Raw genomic sequence first — 17,282 nt, 5'->3', positions numbered from 1 at the left:
AAATCAGAGCCCTCTGGCAGGCAGCTCCTCCATTGCCTCTGTGCACAACCAGCATCATTTGTGGTGTTTCACCAGCACCAAGGCTGGTCCATCAGGCCTATCAAGTCCTGCTCTGCAATCTGTACTCAGCTAAGGGGTACCAGTGATTAGCCCCAGGTCCTAAATGGGATGTCTGTGAAAATTTAAGCTAAAGTCACAAGCAGAGTCATCCAGGACTGACTCATGTCAGGTGTCTGTGTGGCTCATTCCTGCATTGGGAGTGCTGGATGATAAGGCTGTCCTCAGACAGAGGACTAAGATGTTCTGGTTCAAAAAGCATTTTCTTCAATTAGTTATTTTATTATTTTGTCAATCTCGGTATCCCATAATAGGTTTCTTTCAAGGGAGAACACCTAAAGGAATTTGATATGTCTTGTTTCTGCAGCTCTGAATCAATCCCTTTTTGTCAGGGGTCTTTTGTCAGTGCTAAGTAGTGCTTAACTATGCTACACTGCACTACACTAGCACTACAGTACTGGGTTCAAATATCTAAAATCCTTGGATCAGTTATTCACGGATGCAAGAGAATCAAATGCTATATTTTCCACTGGTGACTATCTGTCCTCAATTCCTTCCCCTCTCATGCACTCATGTAAAAAAAAAATACAGTGTTCTTCTTTCTAAGCAAAGCATTAAAGAGTGCTCTTCTCTGTTCCAAATACCTTATTTATAAGTGTGGAAGCATTAGGAAATGATCAGTATATTAAGGTTGGATTGCAACTTGTGTAATACACGGGAGCAACCTCAACAGAGCCGTTCACACATAAGCCAGATAAAGATCTGGCCTATAAATTTATGGCTAATAAATGTGGAATAACAGGTCTAAGAACACCAGACTACCAACAGCTGCTATGAAGTGGAACTGGTTGTTCAAAATCCTCCAAATACATTAATGTGCTGCTTTGCATCTTATTGCAGAGATGGATGATTGGTCCTGCTGGCCAAAACCCAATTCTTCCCACAAGGGAGAATGATCTGCAGCTGAATTACCTCTGATATTGGTATTCCATATTCCTTTCAACATGGTGACCATTTTGAAAGCATAATGCAGTTTGGTCATGCATGACAACAATTTTTGCAGCAGAGTAACATGTGAAAAATCTAAATCATGCTGGAAATTTGAAAGGAAAATCCATTTGATTAGGATATATGGCATGGGAAATGCTCTCTCTGTTGTATTTCACATCAATAAAAGCTTCTCTTGATTTGATTTTATTTGATTTGTGTGTAGCAAAGTTTCACTGGAGAGATTACTGGAAGTCTTGCTGCAGAATTGAAGCTGAGACATAGGTAGTAAATCTATAAGGATAGATAAGCATTTTCAACCAAAATATTATTGAAAAAATAGTTGGTTTCTGTAAAATTATTTTCCTCAGTCATTATTTCTATCAGGGAGAACAACGGTGTAGCATTTAGAGACACTCAGCAGCAGTGAATGCCACCACAAAGCAAAACACTGTGTACACTGAAGGGGAAAAAAATAAATGACCTGGTTCAAATTTGGGCAGAAAAGCAGGTGTCACATCCTGCTCTGCTGACGCGAACAGGAGAAGAGCTTTGATGCATAGACAGTAAAGAAGGCTTTGGCTTTTTGTCTCACCCAGGTACCAACACTTCATGCCATACAGTCAGTCCTCCATCATGTTCTTTCTTCAGTCCTGGCTCAGGGACAGGATGTGGTGCTCAGAGTCACCCTGCTCCTTCCTGCAGCATTCCTGCCTCCTGTGGGGAACAGGCTGGCAGGAGTGAGATGTCCATGCTCTGACAATCACCAGTATTTCTTCTTCTGGACGATTTTCTTTTCCACATACCACTTGTCTTCTCTTTTCTGTTCTTTTGGTTTTTTCCCTCTTTAAGGTTTTGTGATCCCTTTTTCATGGCTAATCTCATTTTCTTCCCGTGATTCTCCAGTTAGGGTTCATTATTCATGTAGGCAAAGGACCTGCTGAGGGGAATGAGCACCAGACAGATGCTGCTGCTACCCTGTAGGATCTTTGCTCAGGGTGGGTCCCTGTTTTGCTGCTCTTCTCTCTGAACCCATACCTGCTCCCTGCCTGGAAGAGCCCAAGTCTGTTTACTTAACATGGGGCTAAAATCATTGATTTGCACGTTTCAATATTGAAGGGATTTGGGAGCAATTGCCCATCTGTTGTTAAGTCTAATGGCAATTCTGTTCCACAGTCTGTTATCATTTGTACCCTAGTTATTATCATAACTGTAGAGGTGACTCTGGCTGGTCTTTGAACTCGCAGCTGTTTGTTACCATCTCCCAGCTAAAAGGCAGCTGCCTGCCATATAATCACGCCTAGTGCGTCTGAGAGTAAAGTCACACAAACTTAAATTGCCGCTGAAGGTTTACTTTTTTTATTTTGTCTTCACAGGGGCAAGGAGTGTTTGTACAGTCAGTCATGCCTGTCAGCTGGGAGGAAATAAACACCCTCTGGGAAACAGTTGGGAGCAGATTTTAAACCTCTTTGCCCCTGGCATGGCCATGTGACTACTCCATATTCTTGTCGTTGCAAGGTCAGAGAGGCTGGATGAGACAACCACTGTCTGCTGTACTTTTCAAAGTGTGGGAAGTGCTGTAGGCACCATTGCCCACAGCAGGGAGATGCTCTGGGAGGCTGCTCCTTCCTGCATCCATGACTTTGGTCATGGCCACCTTGGGGAGCTGCCACCACCATTTGGGCTGTGGAAACTCTGGCTGGCCCAGGAGTCCTACCTGCGTGCATCTCAGGGATATGTGGGCAGCCCCCATGCACTCCTTGGGAAGACAGGGGCTGTGTGGAGGCAGCAGACCCAAGGCTGGCACAGGGTCCCTGTTGCAGTGTGACCCTGAGTAGCAGTGCAAAGTTGTGGCTCAGACTGGCAGTTCCCCTCTTTCCAGATTCTGCAACCAAAGCTCCAAGCTGAGAAACAGCATGTCCTGATGGTGGCTGGCAGCCAGAATTATACATCCTTTGGGAAGGAAGCTAAGATCAGCAGGTAGGACCACCCAACAAGTGTGGTGACACACAAAATGGGTAACTCCAAATACAAAAAGCAAATGTTCATTTAACATGGTTATCTAGGATCCCAAAGTTAGCTGAAATAATGTGAGCCATTAATTTAGCTGTGAGGCTTAGCTTCTTGAAAGTTATTTCAAGGATTTCTTCTTGAACAGGTACAATAAAAAGCTTTTAATATACCCAGCCTGGTTTTGCTGCAATGTGCAGTGTGTCTTGCCTCCATTTGTCTTTTGCTGTCAGCAGTCTTCAAGCATTTAATTCTACTCTGACATCTGATTTCTTCAACAAAAATATACAACTATACATCTCATCTACATCTTCCTCAGCTGTCAACAAATACATTATTATAAACTAAAGAAAATATAGATTACATAATTTGCTTTACTGAAATTCAAGTGCAAACTGAAATTCTCAGATTAGTTCAAGCAAATTTTTACTTTTGTCACAGGAACCAAAGGTTTGAAGTACATCAAGGCCAATTATGTGCTTGACTTCGGAGCACTTTGAGTTGGTGCTGCAAATAGCACCATTAGCCCGAGTGGCCAAAGCATCTCTTCTGTTTGCATGCCTTCAGCATCCATCTACATTCTTCTGAAGATGCAAGTTTAGATTTGCTCTCTTTTAATTCTGGATGAAGGTGAGATCACAAGGTATTAATTTTTAGATATCATATAGCTACATTAATACAAAATGTACCTTTCATTTTACACAAATATTCAGAAAAGGAAGTGGAGTACTCTGCCAAACATACTGAAGTTTCTTGCCATTTAATGGCAGTCTGAGAGAAGAAAGAATTAATTTTATTTTTTATTTCATTTAATTTTCATCTGATTTAGTTCTCATCTGTGGTGGCTAATTACTCAAAAGAATTCTACTTCCAGGTCACAAAATTTATGAATAAGAGATGTTCGTGTGTACTGCCTAGGTCAGGTGTCACAACTCAGTACAGATATCCACACAATAAAATACTTCTGATTTTAATTACTATATGAATGGATATGTTAATTATGCAAAAAATCGATAAAATACTAACCAGACAATGCAAGAAGGTAGGTGGCCAAAGATATAAACGAGGCATATGTCTGTACAACACAAACATCTCCCTGCAAACAGGTGGGGCATGCTCATGTTATCACTGGACATTCTGTGTCACTGAAACAGCCAAAGTCACCAAAGTGTAATGATGCAAAGCTGTTTAATGTTTAAGCAAGAGTAGGTATATTTTCTTTTTAACCTCTTAATGACTGACTGGTACTAGTTCCTTTCTGGAAACACTTTCCAGGCAGGTCAATGGAGTTTCTTTGTGCCTGAGGTCACAGATTGAAGTCACTGAGGGCAAAGTACCACATGACACACACCAAACTAAATCAGAATTTAAGCTTCTTCTCACTGCATTATAGTGTATTATAAAGGACTCACACTTTTTTTTTTTTTCCTGTGCTTGTTTGTCTCTGGGAATTTCAGAAATACTGAGAGTGCATGCTCTTGTACTTTCTCCCAGACTATCTGTGCATGGTTGTTGTTTAACTGTTTCCAAAATCCATCTGTGGTTATAGAAACAAATATTAAAATTGTGCTTGACATAGCCAAATAAAACATGCAGTTTCTTACTTCACAAGCAGATATAGAGCAAGCAGTCTTGACCTCTTAGTTACCATGGCCATTTGCGTTACTGGCAAGCTAAACTTATTCATCAGTGACAGCCCAAACATATTCATCAGCATCCTGCACTCCAGGACTGGGCTCTGCTCAGAAGTCAGGCTTCTCAGAACAAGGAGGACCTTTTGGTGTCCTTTTGGCACCCTGGGTACAGACTGTCATGCAAGCTGAGTTACTGGCCTGGAAATGTTTCCCTGGTAGTATTTTGAACTTCAGGCCCTTTCCTGTGCTGTGTTTTTCAGAGGAGTGGGATCTAGAGTGAGACAGGCTTTGTTATTCTCGTGTGAGCTCAGCTTTCCTCCCATTTCCCTTCTCAGATCCCTTTTCAGGATATGTTTTTATTGCACCCTTGCTCACTTTGGTTCAAGCAGAGTTATTCATTTCCTGACTGTATGTGACCATATGCGTGGCTGTTGTCAGGGATGTAAATCCTCAGCCTTCAGCTGAACTAAAGATCAGCTCGTGATGTTTGATGTGCTGTGTTAAAGGGACACAGCTGTTTTGAGATTTCTGACTTTCCCAAAACAAAACATTTAATCTGTGCCTTTAGGAAATAACAATAACTCATTAAGGCCACGCTCCAGCGTTTCTTTTTAAATACAGATGTTATTAAATGTGGAGCTCTTGACTGCTTCTGAAAATACATTTTCTGTTTCTTCTCTGTGTAAAACTGAATAAAGTATCTCCCCGAGTCTCCTTTTACTTGAGCAGCAAAGGTTGCTCTGATGTCAGCTGCATGGGTGAGATGTAATGTGGATATCTGTGAAATCCCCTTTGATAGTAACAATCAAAGTGAAAATATCCTTCCAATCCAGAAAAGTCTTTCCTCTGCTTCTACTGTTTTGTAATTGTAACTCCTAAATCTGAGCACAACAAACAAATACTCGAGAGAGACACAAATTCTTCCCTGGAAACTTAAAATTCAGAATATAAAAGATATATCCCTGGGAGAATGCAACCAAGAGAGACAATAGAAACAGAGTTGCCCTATCAAAGGCCAGTGAAATCCAAAATAAGAGACTGTGGAGTCTGTAAGGGCTCCTTGTTTCCACTGGTGCCTGGGAGTACTGTAGGGTGTGTTTGTGAGGAAGGGGAGTGAATGGAGGAAGAATACCATTCCCCATGGAGTTTTCTGGGGGAATTTGGCAGTCATTGTGCTCCCATTAGTTCTTGTCCCTATGATATATGTCAGGAGAGGATACAGAAAGGAAAAGGGAACATGCTGATAGTAAGGAAGTTTTTTTAAAAAAAAGGTTCAGAATAGTTACTGTGACTGTTTTGTGGCGTCAATTCTTATTCTCTTTAAGGTTGGTGACAGAGGACAATTGAGTTTAGGATCCAAAGTCAGCTACTTAGGCAGTGGTGGTCCCAGAAACTAAATCGTGGCTATCTGAGGGACAAGCCCAGGAGCTGGGGAGCAGCTGAATGTGGGAGGTGTCAGTGCCTTGCAGGATCCTGGAGCCAAAACTCCCTTTGATTAGTCAGACCACGTAGTGAAGCCAAGAGACTGGTGATCCTACCAAACTTTGTCTTAAGGTACTGGGGTATCTTGGTTCTTAACTGCATCTATTCAGCACAAAGCTTTAGGTGTTTTCATCCTGCTTGAGCAATTCCTGAAAATTAGCTTTTTTAGAACATGAAACTGTACTGGACTGTGTAAACAAACCACCTTCAGCTTAATGCAAAGCCCAGGTACAGTTTCAATTTCTGTAAATTATGCAAGGATATAAATGATATGTACATCAGTAAGCTAGACCAGAGGCTGATTCATTCATGTATTGATTCATGCATGGTTTATCTTTATGCCTTCCAGAAAGAAAAAAGTTAAAATGGTTAAACTAAGCTATAGAACTTGAAAGTGATGGTTGAGGGGGAAAAATGATTGTCTGGTGGAAGAGTGGCAGATGAAACTGTCATTTGTGTAATAACACTTTTTAATAATTTGCATCACTTTAAATACTTCTTAGCTGTGTGTGACCAAAGTAGAAAAAATAATAAGCTTAAAATATAGAGGAAATTCACTTGTTATTTTATTACTTTAATGCCATGTGTTTGTTCAATGCCTTTCTTCCTCACTGCCTCAAAAAACAAAATCAGAAAAAGATGCTTCTTTTATATTTAAAAAAATATCTGGTTAACAGAAATATTACCAAAAAAAATCTGGGTAACAGAAATATTACCAAAAAAATAATTCACATGGTCTGGGAGTGTTCCCAAGCACCTCTGGTAAAATCGCATTAGAAGTTTTGGATGGACAAGTAGGAAAACCAAAAAAAGAGCTTGCTCAATTTTCCTAAGAACAAGAAACAACAAAAAAGGAGAAACAAAATATATCTATCCCTTGTAATCTTCAGCCAATCAGGGTGCAGGAATGACATGCAATTTTCTTTAGTGTGTGGGTGAGTAAGCCATAATTCTTCACTCCAATTGTCTTTGATGATAAGATGTAGCTATAGGAAGGGCTTTTCTTTTTTTTTTTTTCTGTTTTTTTTTTCTTTTATTCATGAGAAGCTTTCAAGAAGCAAAATATCGCATGAACAGACAACACACAGTCAGTATCTTGTATCATGAACTGTTTATCTGTAAGCTTGAACAACAAATAAATCCAACTTACATAAAAGCAAGCCATGTAATGTTTCTGTTGCTGATTCTGTCAGCTTTTGTTTTAATTAGCTGATGCAGACACCGAGCACATGGTATGCTGCTTGTTTTTAAGGATGCCTTAGTCATCTGCCATTTTTGCACTTTTTTGATTGGATACTCCTAAGGGCAAGGAAAGCTCTGTAGTGGTTGTACATAAGAAAAATAACATCAATATAATGCTGTGAAAAGGTATTCTTTTATCTAGCTTCATCTTTGCCACCCCCGTGTCATTAAGTTCTTTACCTTGGCTGAAAGTTTTAAATACATCATTAGTAATATCTACTTTCATGTACACAGTTTTTACTTCATAGGTGACTCAGTGTAACTCTGTAATTCCAGGAATAATCTGGGGTTATTTTAGCCCAGCATGGCAAGGTGTAATGTTAAACAGTTGCTCAAATTGTAATCAATTTGTGAAGTTTTTCTTGCTAAAACTGAATCATGGATGAAATTTATTTCTGAAGGAAGAAAAAGAGTAAAACCATGTTTAAAATAGGAAAATATATCCCTCAGCTCCCTCTCCCCTCCCCCCCCCGTTTTTTTTTTTTTTTTGCTTGTTTTTGTTATCTAATAAAAGATGAGAAAATAGGGCTGAACTTGGTTGGGAAGTGCACATGGACCTCCCAGCCCTTGCTGCCTTGAGGAACAAAGCATTCTCACAAGCATCACAAGCATTGTCTTTATCAATGTTTGAAATGGAAGTCTCTCCTGCCAGTTAAGTATAATTTTTTTTTCTTAAAAGCCCAGAACTGCTTTTCAAAATGCCAGCTGTCCACTCTGACTGCATGTACAGATTTTTGATAGACAAGGAACACAACATGTCTTTTCATTTAACCCAGCAAATGTGTATAAACAGACTGTGTGCCTGGAGTGGTTCAGTTTCATCACTCATGAATGGTAAAAGTGACACAGTGGCAGCCTTTCCTTTCTCAGCAGTGAGGCTTCCAGCTGTAGGTCTCTGTAAACACTCTTCAAAACCATCACTGTATTTTTAATGATACAATGAAATGTATCAACCTCCCAAAACATGAGATAAAGTCAATTAAGAATTTCCCCAATTAGCCTTTGTCCCTCAACTTACAGAAGAAAAAAATCAATTCAATCCGGTAGTTAGTGGTTTTGCAAATTTATCATAATTAGAAAAAGAAAAAAAGATGCCTGAAGAGAAAAAATCTGAACACCAAACCTTTGAAGCTAAGCTGTGCAATTAACAGTGGTTTTGTCACAGAGGGAAGAGTCACAGGAAAAAAGGATGGAACACTGCACAAAGAAGTGATCGGGTAAAACTGAGGAAATGGTGGGTGCTTCAGTCTTGTACAGAGTCACACAAGAGCTCCTCAAGAGTAAACAAAGTACACGGAAAAAAAAGAGAAATAAAGGAGAACAGCATCAAACAAACACAGGAACACTTCTAAACAATTCCCTCCAGGTCATCTCACCAGAGGCAAAATTTAACACCATCACATCTGGGAGGCTGTGTTCAAACAAGGAGCTTCCCAGTGTGTAGGACCCATTATAGGAATGCCAATATGGCTTCAAGCTGATTTTTGGCTTCATAGGAAAGGTTAGTTACAGCCCAAGAGAGTACTTGATGGCTGTTTGATAATGCACATTGCCACAGCCAAGAAGAGTGTTCTTGGTCTGGCAGACCCAGTGTAGCCGTGGATGCTGCCAGAGAAGGATGCAGTTTAATGCATTTTCTCTGATGGACCATAAACACTCATGTGAAGAGAAACTCACGTGTAATGGCCTGTAGGTACCAATAACCTTTTGTTATGCTGACAGAGGGCTTACAGAACCAAAATCAGAGACTTTCATGGATCAAATAAACAAGAAAGATGTTTGACTAGCAAATGTCCTTGGGCAAGTTACAGTCCTCTGACACCTTGAACCAATCAACACTGGTTAGCTGATTACTCACACTAAGCTCACTGGCAGTTTCTTGTCATTTACACAGAGGATGCAGTAAATTCTTTGACTGGGGATCATCAGTTGGGGATTATTTACCTGGAGAACTCCACCATGCTGTACTAGCTTTGGAGAACCTGCTGTCAGCAGCAATCCAAAGCTCCACATTGCTAGACAGGATCAGGTGGCAGGGAATGGCTTGAAATATATCCACAAACGTTCATGTGGGGATACCTCTGGCAAAATCTTGTTCAAAGTAGTCTCTGTGAAAATGACTCATGCTGGGTCATGAGTAGACAGACCTTTGTGCTGAGGCTGCTTCTTGCCTGGCAGAGCTCCTTGCCTTAGCTGACAGCATAACTCAGTCTGTCACATTTCTGATGCCAATGTCTTTCTTCCAATACTCCACAGCTACCAATAAAGGCTTTGTGATCCCCTCTGCACTATTGTGAAACCAACGAGTGCTGCAGTGTAAGATTTTTCTGGCAGTTCTCTGCCAGAACTGAAATGAGGACTGGCCTTTCTGGCAGAGGTTATGGGGTGCATGGGGTGGGAGGGACTCCAGGTTTCCAGAGGCAAGTTAGGGTGCCCAGAGATGAGAATCTGCAGATGAATCCCAACTGTTCAAAGCACATTTAGTTATCTCTGTACACTTCAGATAAAGGATTGAAGTATGCCTCCTGTGGCACTGTGCTGGTGAAACCATAGTGGCTCAAGGTTACCAGAGCCTTTTATGCATTCTGCCCATGTAAAAATGGATGAAGCAGATGACATTTGAAATTTCCCATATATTTAATCATAACTCTGAACTTCCTGGCTTTAAAAATTACTTTGGAAGAACTAGACCAATTTGAACTAGGCTTTTTGCCACTGTGTTACATCTTTGTGCTGTTGTGCATTACAACTTAATGAAATTTGTTATCTACAATATTAATCATTGTAGGAAATTTAAAATAACATTTGGGTATCTTTGTGGTTCTTTTTTTTTGGCTTACTTTGTTTTTAAATTGGTTTAGTCAATGTATTTTTTGTTTGTTTTCTCCCACAATTTCTTTAATTAAAATTCCAGTTTTAACTCTACAGAAAATTAAAAGAACATTTTGCAGTTGCAAAGAGATTCATTGAACTTTTCTTGACTTACCCATCAGGCCTACTGTATTACTTCTCATATGAGACAATATAGAAGCTGGATAAAGCTTTTGAGGAGGGCTTCAACAAACTGTGGAATGGGTCTCAGCTTTCTGTAAAGTAAACAGTGTGAGCTGAGGAACTGACTGAATCAGACACAGATTTACCAGAGGCATGGGCATATCTTAGCTACAGCTGGAGAGGTTGTGCGTGATAAAGTGTTCAAAAAAACTTGTTGATATGGCATCTGGGGACAAGGTCTAGTGATAACCAGATGATGATGGGTAAACATTCGGCCTTGATGACCTTAGAGATCTTTTCTAACTTTAACAATTCCATTCTTCTATGATTCTATGTAGTGCTCTTTCCTGCATCAACACTTTCCTCACTGTGGCACCCAGGAGTGGTAGCAGAGGCTCTCTGGTACTCTGAATCCTACCATGAGCTCAGTTATCATCTCTGTTCCTTTGTCACCTCCCAGGAAGTAAAAAGAGCATGGACAGCACTGGCTGCTGCTGCGTTCTTGGCTATTGACCAAATCTACAGGGTGCAGTTTGATGCATCTTTTGAACAGCTTAGGCTTTCTGTAGTTGGGTCAGACTAGCAGCATTGTCTGAAATGAAAAGGAAAAAAGATGTTTTAATTGCACACTGTGGTCATAGCTAGCAGGATCCTCTGCATTGTTCTGAGGCAAGTGATGCAGCCTGGGAATAACAGATGCTGTCTTTTCTGCTCATCACCTGCAGAGATTATTTTCTTATTATTAGGTCTGAAGTTTCATACCATGGAAATCAATGACAACAAAGCCAAGGGTTAAGAACTGTTTGGTTTTACCTTTTCCCCCTGCTTGTGTTTATTTATCTAATAGACAATGTATAGCATAGAGCAACAGAACAGAGATGGAGCAGGAAAAAATTAAAAGTCTGTTGTCTACTTCCCCTGCATTTGGTACCAAAACCGGTGAGTGCAGGGTCTGGTTGGGTGTAAACTAAGATGCTATGTCATAGCAGAAGGATATATTTTATATCTTGTTAATGTATATGGACAAGAAGGTGGAAAGAAAGTCTCTTCATCTTTGGAGAAAAAAAATCACATAAAAATGAGAGTTCAGTGAAGAGGGTAGGGTATGATCCCATTTCACATGTCATTACTTGGCATGATTTGAAAGGAAAATCTAGAGAGATCAACTTTATTTATGGACTAATCTCCAGTAGAACAAAAGAGAATCTTATCTGGGGATAATCAGAAGAGGCTCTTAATTTGGATGCTCTGAATCCTGCGTGAGGGAAGTCAGTCTCTCCTCTGGCAAAGGAGAAAGCCCAGCAGCACTCGTGCCCTGTGCCTGAAGCCAACCTTTGGGAAGACTTAGCCTGTATTTCTGAGCATATGCACAGTCAGCACAGTAGTTGGTGCCTATGTCAAAGCCTGGACAGTTTGCTGTGTATTTCAGCAGCGTTTGCATTTAAGGTATGTAAATAATATTATCAGAATGATGAACCAATAACACTTCCTAGAAACACAGTGGAGAACGCAATTCTGGCATAGCCCTTTATTTTTAAGTTTGGGGAGTGAGATTTTTTTTCTTTTCTATTTTAAACCAGCTTCCAAACAGCAACTCATGCCAGGAAAAACAGAGCCATTCTCTCAATGACAACAATGCTCATTGTGTTTCTGTAACAGATGCCAGGTTTTTATCACCAGGCCAGACATTAACCCCCTTGGGATCATTCTGAAAGGAAGCATCCGTGCACCCCACTGACTTCTATTCCCTATGGGGCTTCACTGTGCCTCCTACCCCTAAAGCTTCATGTGTTTTTCCTCGCCCAATACGTCAAGAAAATCTGCAGTGCTGACCTTATTTTTTTCCTCCTTTTGAAAGGTAGAATTGGTGCTTTCTGGTTTCCCATCGAACCTGTGTAATAAAAAGAACCAAAACTATATATTGGGAACTTTCTTTCCATTTTTTTTCTTTTCCCTTCTAAACAAAAGGAAATAATTTGGATAAACAAGCTTTAAAAAGCTTTCTTTTTACTGGAAAAATATTCCCAGACCTTGTCCACAAAGCACACTTTTTTTTTTCCTCAGAAGTATATATTCAAGTGATATCTCTTCCAGTTAATGGATTTCAACCTGGGGAAATCTGAGACCAGCAATTATATATTTATGGTGTGGAAAGACTCACTGGAAGTGCTTCTGACATCCCTTCAGTGTTTAGGATACTGCAGTCACACAGCCTCACAGAGATGTGCAAGGAAAGTCTCTGCTGATAATTGCCCGAGCACGACAGTGAAGAAGAGAGGCTGATCCTCCAGCTCTCAGAGGGCTCAAAGTGACACGGATGTCCTCCACTCACTGCATATTTCCCCGTGTACTTTGCAGTAGTGCTTATACCTGTACTACCAATTCTGAAAATACTGCAATGACCCGCTCATGCAGCTACTTCTGCTTCTCTGAATGAGATTATGTCGTGGTTTTAAGCCCAGCTGGAAATGAAACACCATGCAGCCTTCAGACATGCAAAACTGCCAGTCAATACTGCTAATTCAAGAGGAACTTGTGTAACACTATGGTCAGGTATAGTTACAAAGAGCAAACTGTTGTCATTACTATTATTGCTGTGTCCTCATGTGGTGCTTTCATTCCAGTTGAAAAGAGATAGATCAGACCTATCTGGGTTATTATGGTTTTGAAAGGAAAGATCTAAGAGCATGATTTATGAATAGAATTATTTAATTACACTATGTTTTTATTTTGAGGAGTAAAGAGGTAAAAATGGATGCCATGGAGGAATATTAAGTGATTTCTATTATGGAGACAGTAGAGGACAGCTAGAATCTTCATCTTGCACTACTTGTGGCAAAACCAGAAATTCATGGAAAAGAAAAATGAATGAAACTGAAATGCTCATTTAGATCCACAGGAACAAAACCAAATGCAACACGTTAGCCCTGGGAACTAAGAATCATAGGGTATTACTGAAAAGAACTAATCAGTAGGATTCAGAAAAGAAGGCTAAGGAATTAAAATATCATTTGCAATCGCACTGGGTAGGATAACAATTATCTGTCCTCATACTCCAATATATGTGAGCTGATTATCAACTGGAAAAAATTTAAATTTTCCCTTAAGCAGTAATATTACACAAGTGTCAAGTACACTACAGGGAATTTAATGTTTTCCGCTGGAACATCTGCCATAGAGCACTGCCTGAGAAAGGATATGGAACTAGGCAGATCACCAGACGATTACAATGGTAATAAGTCCCAAAATAATTCTAGCATGATTATGTATACTACTGCTTTGCAAACACTTGGAATGAGGTGGGCCTGACACGGATATGAATGTGCACTGTGGTGTGAATGTTTAAAAGGGCTCAAGAGGTTACTTTGGAAGACTATATTTAATTTCATTTTTATTTTCCCTTTTTTCAAAATTAATTAGAAGCTTTTTTCAGGCATACAAAAGGACATTAATATGCCAGGTTAATATAAAAATTCAGTTATGCTATCTTAGCTGTCCTTATCTTAAGGAGAAGAAGGAAAGATTTTAAAAATGAATAATTAAATGAACATTAAAATAATATAGCTGCTGATTTTCCATAATTCTATTGATATTGTTACTATTGCTCATAATAGTTCTACTTAGACAGATTGATAGTAGCTTTTATCATCCTTCTAAGCATCCTATCAAATTCTGGTGTGTGCAGCAGAGCTGATAAGAGATGACAAATGCTACCCCTGGGATCTCCATATATTATATTTATGCATGGCTGTTCAGTGACAGCCAGTCACAGAGAGCTGGAAAGTAGTTTTATTGTTCTGGTGGGGCAGCTGCTATTCTTCTTCCACCAGCAGAGTAGAAAAGGGTGTACCTTCCATTGTGTGAGAAATTGAAATTTAATTTCTTTCAATTTTAAAACTGCACTGGTGTGCAAAGAGGCCATCATCAAGGGATCCAGAGGCCAATGAATGGAAAAAAAGGAGGGAGTAGATGAACTCCAGCCTTGGAAGTTGATGCTGAAATAAGAAGTAGGGGGCACACAAGAGAGCCTGCAGGGACTTAGCAGATAAACAGTTCTTAGCCTGTGACTGGTGGGAAAGCACAAAACAGTTCACTGATTTTGTCTTGTCTCCAGGACCTCTCCTGGACTCTCATCCTGGCAGGTGGGAGCTTCCTGCCTCCTGCTGAGAGAGGGCCATGTCAAGGGCAACTTCCTGGCTTGGCAACGGTGCTAAGCAAGAAAGATCTGCCACACCGTTGCCTCCCACCCGAAATCTCTTCTGATATTCAGCCTTGTTTACTGTCACTCCTCTACTTAAGGAACAGAAAGCAAGTATGGTTTCTACACTTTCTTCTCCTGTCTGTATTATGGTCCCTGGTTTCCTTCTGTTACCAGGATATTTTGCTTGAATGGGAGCTGGGACCACTGATCATTTCGCAACATCTATCAGTATCTGTCTTTTCACTTCTTCATTCTTCCAACAGCTCTTGTTAATTTTTTCTTCTTGCCTTTCTCTTTTAGAGTATTATTTTTGCTCAGATGTAATAAAGAAAACATCGAAATATGACTCACATATCCTCAAGGCTCAGCAGCCATGAGACAAACGAAAAGAACCTGAAGCATATCGGTTAGCAAACAAAACAAAAAAACCCAAACTTAATGCAAATTCATGTAATGGTCAGTGAATGGTCAATGAGTGTCAATTTCTGCAGTGACAATTTTAGTTCCACTTTCCTACCATGCTTGCGCTGTCTTTATGGATAGTCATATATTTAAGCAGACTCATAAATGAACTGCAAAGACATTTCAGGAAAATGAATAAAATAATTTAAAACCAAGTTCGTAATGTATGCAAGACATTTAACAGAGAGGTAGTACGTGAACTGCACTGAGGAACTTTACTCATTTAATTGGTTAAAAAAGTAGAAGCTGGACTCTTTGTCTGTCTCTATATTTAAAATTAAGAAATGGTCACCTAATATAGTGTGGTTGACTTCTTGTGAATGTTATGAGCTAAAATTATATTGCACAAGTGTTAGTCTGAGTGCTTGCTTGGTTATATGTAAGCAAGGCTGATTTCCATTTTTCTTTTATCTTTTTACTTTATTACACAGTAGATGATTATCTGTAATCTGGATTGTGATTATTTGTCAATAACATTTTTAAGCCATTAACAGCTGTACCTAATTGTGGTAGGCATGCCAGACAAATTACACTACCTAGTAAGTGTTTTTATATAAAGTCTGGTTGTTTTTGCTTAATCCCAGCTGGCAATGAGCACCAAGCAGCCTCTCACTCTTCCCTCAGTGGCATGAGCTAGAAAATCAGAAAGGTGAGAAAACTCATAAATTGAGATCAAGACAGTTTAACAGATAAAGAAAAATCCACACATGCAAGCCAAATAAAATTAGAAATTCATTCACCACCTCCCAGAGGCAGGCAGGTGTTCAGCCACCTGCAGGAAGGCAGGGATGCATCACACATTCTGAACAGTGACATGTCACCCAGACACAGCTATGGAAAGGGGAAGGACTGACACTACATTTTAAGCACTGAATATGTGTTAGAGGGAGGCTGAAGAGTAGCATTTGAAGGTCTCCCTCCAAGGAGAACTTCCTAACTGTTGGGATAGAGAGGCTCAAAGGACTGAGTAATTCTCAAAATATAAAATGTGTACACTCATGGGAAGCACTGGGATGTCTCTCTTCCCAGAAAACTGGGCAACTCATTAAGTGACAAGTTATCAAGAGTATGTGAATACTGAGTTGCAGCTCAATAGGTTTTAGGCCAAATTTTCCTTTGCCACTTTAGTTGTCTCATTTCCATTACTGTGATGTTTGAGATATAAGTGCCTGGCCCTACCAAGTTGATTGTGGCAGCCAAAATTAGACATCTGACTGTCTTATATTGATATCAGAGATCTGTGCAGGGGAACAAGGGCAGATTCAGTGTCTTGAGGTGAGTACTCTTTACCTACTGTGCTGGGAAACTTCCTCTTGGTGCCCATGCAAACCAAGCTGCCTATCAGCCCATTGGAAACCCCATATGTAAAGGTGTGTCTCAATAAGTGAGTGACCAACAAGCCCACAACTTTTGCATCAGTTTATTCAAGAAAAGAACATTGTAAAGGACAGGTGTCAGAGGACCTTCTTTAGGGAAATAGTATAGCATGTGTGAGGAGTGGAGGCCTTGCAGGCTGGCCTTCATGACAAGACTGCCACTTTCTGGAGTCGGTCTTCTTCTACTGGAGCCCACCTCTTCAAATATCTTACATATATTTTATCTCCCTCATCATCCCTTAAACAGAGCATCCCCTAAGGACTTGTGCTGCTGCTGTATGCAAATCTGATTCCCCCACTACTCTGAGGTGTCATCTTTGTTCACACGTTCCCTACCTCCACCACTTGGATAATCCTCCAGATGAACAGATAAAGGTATTCAGAATATGAATGATTAATTACGCTGGAGACCAGCAAGATTCCTAATATTCTACTTGGAGTTGTGGAACTGAGACTCAGCAAGAGGTGATCAGTGATGAACAACAGGTCAACCAACTCTTTTGAGATGCTGGTTATCTGCTCAGATAAGATGAAGAATTAAAACCACTCTATTTCCCCCTTCTCTCTCAGTATTATGAACAGCCTCAGGCTTTTCTCTCTGCCTAAAGCCACCCCAGGGTGCAACACTCTGGGATGTTACAAATACCTGCGTCTCTCGAAAATCCTTGTAATTTCAGAGTCTTCTTGGGTAATGTCATTGTAAATACATGATCTCATTCTGAAAAAAGGACATCAGAGATTTTCTGAGAATATGGAATTTACACATATATTTTTTAAGGTGAATGAAAATTACCCATGGTTTGGGGAAGGATGATCAGCTGATCTTCTGGCTACAAA

General features: G+C 40.1%; 1 long non-coding RNA gene across 2 annotated transcripts in view; it reads left to right on the top strand.

Moving 5' to 3' along the window:
* The window catches only part of LOC148223587 (uncharacterized), a 52,679-nt gene extending 49,453 nt beyond the window's left edge, over positions 1–3,226 (top strand). For both annotated transcript variants that reach the window (XR_015803807.1, XR_015803808.1), the window contains exon 5: positions 2,421–3,226. This is a non-coding gene — a long non-coding RNA (uncharacterized LOC148223587). The remainder of the gene's footprint in view (positions 1–2,420) is intronic.
* Positions 3,227–17,282: the final 14,056 nt, after the last annotated feature.

The sequence above is a fragment of the Sturnus vulgaris genome, chromosome 5, assembly GCF_052056855.1.
Source record: "Sturnus vulgaris isolate bStuVul1 chromosome 5, bStuVul1.hap1, whole genome shotgun sequence".
Taxonomy (NCBI): Eukaryota; Metazoa; Chordata; class Aves; order Passeriformes; family Sturnidae; genus Sturnus; species Sturnus vulgaris.
Note: the sequence above shows the minus strand (reverse complement) of the source record. Positions and strands in the feature narration are given on the sequence as shown.